This window comes from Phyllobates terribilis, unplaced genomic scaffold, assembly GCF_046119375.1.
Source record: "Phyllobates terribilis strain yellow unplaced genomic scaffold, ASM4611937v1 Scaffold_10__3_contigs__length_209671492, whole genome shotgun sequence".
NCBI lineage: Eukaryota > Metazoa > Chordata > Amphibia > Anura > Dendrobatidae > Phyllobates > Phyllobates terribilis.
Window position 1 is genome coordinate 26,748,571 of NW_027362770.1, and position 5,360 is coordinate 26,753,930.

The following is a 5,360-nucleotide window of genomic DNA, read 5'->3' on the forward strand; positions in this document are numbered from 1 at the left end:
TGTCCTTCAAAATAAATACATATTTTTAAAAATCTGTAATCTGTTAATCTGGGATTATAGTGACTGTGGACACAAAACGATAGGGATTTTTTTTCATCAAAATCTGGTAAGGGTCCTACATTCTTAATTTTAGGTGACTGTAAGATGCATATGCCCATTAAATTTAAAGACTATCCAACACCAGGACAGAACCATTTAAAGAGGTTGTCAATGCTTACATTTTAATACCCCAAAGACTTGCGCTCTATGAAAAAATAACAAATCCCTGTATTCAGCCCAAATCCTAGCCCAACTAAAAACCTGAATTAATTCTTTTTCCTGCACAATATTAAGACAGAGATTTTTTTTTTTAGTACTCGCCATAAAATCTCTTTCTCTTAGCCTTACAAATGTCGGCTCCTCACCTGCAGGCTACACCCACCTACAGACTCTGGACTAAACTAGGTACTGAGAAAGTACAATCATTGCATCAAAGCCATAAGGCTATGAGAAAGAGATTTTACAGTATTAAAACTCTCCCTTTAGAGGAAAGGAGGCTTTGGAAGAAAGATCTTGAATTGAGAATTGGAGGTCAGACCTCTGAATAGAATGAAAAGATTGAGCCTTGACCCTAAAAATCTGGTGATGACCTGAACCTTGCTCTAGGTTATGTTTGCAGATTCGCATTTGTCAAGGATCTGTGAACAAATCCCACACCAGAAATTTTCTGTTATGTGTGAAAATGGACTAATGTTTCACTCATTATCTGAAAGGTTTTATCAGGAGCCTGGAGGGTGTTGAACAATGGTATCACAACCATAACTAAAAACCCACTAACTTAATATATATGAAAGAAGGGACCTTTAGAGAGGTATTTCTGGATAATTTGGGGGACACTAGAGGGCATTTGCGACATGGAATGAGGGTCCTGGACCCAAACTGTAGAACCCTGGGATTCATCTTGGATGAACGGAATGACGTCCAAGGTGTTCCAATGTTAACTTACAATATCTGGCAGTGGATCTCGAGATAAAGGTACAACTCTCTTGTGCACACCTATTCTTTACGGATATAGTCGGCACACCAGTTGTCTAATACTGGTACCTTAACTCTGGATAAAAACACAGGAGATTTGTCTCAGCCCAGTGAAGGATGTGGGAGACTTTTTCCATGGATGGTTTGCTATGATTTCCGTAATATTTGTCTGCAAGCAAACTGGATCACCAGGCATTCTACAAAGCCTGTGGAGAAGCGATAGCTGGATGGTTCTGAGATCCAATGCTTGATGGGTAGGAGAGCTTGTATTGACTCCAACAGCCTGGGACTTTGTGCCAAAGTAAGACTTTAGCCAAAACCAGAAGACTGGGCTAAGAATATATACAGGAAAAAGGAAAAACCGACAAGGAGAAAGGGGAGCCACCAGAGGACACTGGAAGAATCCAATGAATCAGAATGAAAACTGAGCAGTCACCATCTTGTCTAGGATGGAGAAGGCCAGGAGACTGACTTTTGGAAATCTGGTTGATAGCCAGATGTCTTAACCTCTGATTCTAAGGATAAAACTTTGCCATGGAGAAAAGAAATAGTAACCAGAGGAAAAAGAGTACTGGAATGAGGTAAAATGGGATCATATCTATGGTCCAGCCACAATACGATATGAGAATCCATGGGCATTTGCCGGCATTCTAAGTTCTCAGGCCAAGATGGGGCATGAGAGAAAATCACCCAAGTAGAAGTGGACTAAAATTCTCCTGGAGTGTAGAAGACTCATACACCTTTCATGAACCTTTCACATACCAAAGGTAATCTTTGTCTCTGGTAGAGGAGTTAGGCTTCCTGGGTGTCTGTCGAGGACAATGACTCACCAAATGCCATGGAGAACATGGCAAAATGACAGAATCAGACACATCTTGAAGACATGCTTTAAGCCCCGAATGAGATGGGCCCACTCAGAAAGAAAACCAAACAGTAGAAGTGAGAAGATGAGAACAATGTCTAGTATTCTCTGAGCCAGACATCATGGACCACAGCGTGCCTGATGCCGTATGGAAGAAGAAGACCTACCACTTCAAAAACGCACTGTGGAGAGCTAGAAGTTCTGAACCTAGTGCCCAGGCAGAAAGCTGGACTGTCAGTAGGGCGCAAGTAAGCAGAAGCTTTCCTCATTTATTGAGGAGCAGACATCATAACTGACCGTGTCTAGGATAAAACACTGAAAGGAAGGACCTATCTGGTAGGTCCTATGGCTTTCTGGACAATGTCTAGGATAAGCTAGGAGGGGATTTTTGCTTCTACCTGACTCAGAGATCATTTCTGAGTGTAAGAACTGACAGAGCTGCATGCACTCAATGCGTATCAGTCGAACCAGTAAAACGGACACTGTGTCCATATTGGTAGAGAATCTGGGGATCCATCTGAAAGAAGAAGACCACTAGATAGAAGGTCAGCTGTAAAGGAGGATATGAGGAGACCAGACAATAGGGCATCTGGGAATGTATGTCCTGGTGTCTGAGATTTGTGGTCAAACAAATTACATAAAAAAAACTCTTAATGATTATTAAAGCATCTAAGAGTACCTTTCACTGATTTGAAGGACGATTAGACTGCAAGGCAATATGAGTGACTTAAGTGAATCTGTCACCCATGTTCTTCAAATTAAAGGAAAGGTCAATGCCAGAATCGGAATCTGACCATGAGTTATCCTCTGCTAAAGCAAGTAAAGCTCCTACAGGGCTACCTGTACTACCCTAAGGCTTTGCCATGCAGAAAGGACTCTTCTGGTGGTCTGACTTTGGCTGGTGGTTAGAGAGACGCCCTAGTATGCTTGTTGAACTCGCCAAACAAACAGGTCCCTGCTGGTAGGTCTGCTAAATGGTCTGACTCACTCAGGGTAGTGATGAAAGACCTGTCATTGAGACTTTGAGACAATGCTTCCCTCTGATTTGTGTGCACTTGGACTAGTCCTTTTTCCCCTGCAGCTTGCTGTGTGTTGGTTTGGACAAGAGGCAGGAAGTGTCGGTTCAGGAAGTGAAGAGGGGGACTCGTGTGCTATGAGAGACTATTTGCCTGAAAGAGACTTGTGCTGCCCTGTGAGAGACAGGCAAGACAATAAGTATGTCCTAACACGAGAGAAGATAGTGCCCGTTTACCTCAGGATCGATCTCCAGGACCATGTCAGAAGGAAAGAGGTGCATTACACAGACAGGGTACTTCTCCCTGAGCACCTGTAACCTGAGGGAGGAAAACAACTCTGTGGTACCATTAACTCCTTAACATTGAAAGTGGGAATGCGACTTTCCTGGATCTAGAAGAGGATGGATCCATTAACCGGAATGAAGAGCTCAACACAACAAACAGGACCAAGCAGCAGCTATGAGACCTTCTTCTAAGGCTACAGTACTGTGAGTGTGACACCGGTGTTCAACTGTGTTAGGGTTTAGAGTAGGTTTCTCTAGTTAAGGCGCTGTAGCAGCGCGGCCCGATTATTGGAAGCCAGGTAGGAATTTAGCAGAGAGTAGTTTGTAGGAATTGTTTATCCTGTTTATATTGAACTTTGCATTGCAATAGCTGGAGCGCAACTTGTGTGACATGCTCCACCTATCTCTTCTTGTATCCATTATTGCTATTATCATGAAAATAACTGTTACTCTTATTTCCTGGCACATAATCCTCTGTCACTCAATAAAGCTGGTGTATGGTTTCTGCCACCTTGTCTTCTGTATTGTATATGAGTCCTGTTCTGCGGTGTTGATTAGGCACCTCTACATCAGGAAAGAGTATAAGTCAATATGAGTCACCGGCTCACAGACTGCAGAAGAGGCAGAGCACTCAGTATACTGTTACTAGTTGTGTTTATCGCTCTGCCTCTTGTCCTGCTGAGTGCTGCGCTATCCAGTGTTATCTGTAGCTCCATCACAGGCAGATGTCAGAAGCGCACATCTCACATGCAGTCTTGGGATCTGCTGAAGTGAACAGTGCCGCTGCCATTGGGCTACAGATAACACTGGACAGCACTCAGCAGAGAGGAAGAGCAATAAGCACATGTCTGACCTCGGAAAACAATTAATGAGTGCCCCACTATGGATAAGGGGCCTTGGGCAAGTGCCCAGTCTTGCTCTATTCACTTGTATGTAGCGAGGCCATACCCCATCTAGTGACGTGGATGGCCAGTGGGCGCGTCCGACTAGAAGGAGCTGCCTCGCTCAGTACAAGTGTATGGAGAGCGAGGCCACACCCACTGGCCGGGGTACGTATAACACATGCATACCCTACGTTACCGGGTTTCATACCGGCGAACCCCGGCAGCGCACTGTGTATGCACTGGGGGGATTCATAAGTCTGCAGTCACAATGAGTGACTGCAGACTTATCACTTTTGACCGGACAACCCCTTTAATCTATGAATGGGGGGGGGGGTGCCAAACTAAATTTTTGCTCCAGCTGTAGGAAAACCTAGGATCTCCTCGGCATTGTTTGTTGAATAGCTTCTCCTACTGCTTTCTCAATACATAATTCAATTCACCCGTGCTTGGGCTGAAAATTGATTTCACAATATGAAATCACAATATGAAACACTTGAATAAAACCTAACTTAATCGTGATAAAGCCAAAGAAACTATAAATCCACAAAATTGTAATATATTATCAATTAAACGGTTGGACCAATACCTAAAATGTCCTTTCTAAATATAGATTTTTACACCCTAAGTACTTTTTTAATTAGCTTTATTATACAATACCCTACACTACTCCTTATTATGCTAATTCATAAATGTGTTGGTGTTTTTTTACTTCACTTCCTGTGATGTTTTATTTGAGAGGAGTCTCAAAAGAGATGTCACAGGAAGCTGGGGCTGCACTCACTTCCCTGCAGTGTCTATCACCCCTCCTGGAGCAGGACTTCATTTTGGGGCGGTGCTGAAGTTACTTAATACAGTTTTTTTCATTCCCTCTCTCTGAAAGTTTCCTGGATCTATGGCTGATAGATGCTTTCGGAGAGGTAAGTGTTTCTGTTCCTGTCGTCGCAGCTTCTAACTGTGAAACAAAACGTTGCCAGGGTGTGGTGAGAGAAGCAGGGTGAGTGACACCAGTGCACCCTGATGACGAATCATTTGAGGGCAGTGATAGAATCTGAGGCAGCGCTGGTGTCACTCACCTGCTTCTATCACCGCCTTCTGAAGACAATTAATTACTCAGACACTACGATGGTGATAGAAGCAGAGTGCTGGCGCTGCGCTCACCTCTCCCACACCTTCTAACAGCGCCATGGATCCAGGACGGGGTGTAAAAATGGGAGAGGCGAGTGCAGCGCCAGCACTCTAGAAAGCTTATTTTAGTTACTGGACCACCCTTTTAACTTTACCTTATTAATTATTTTACATA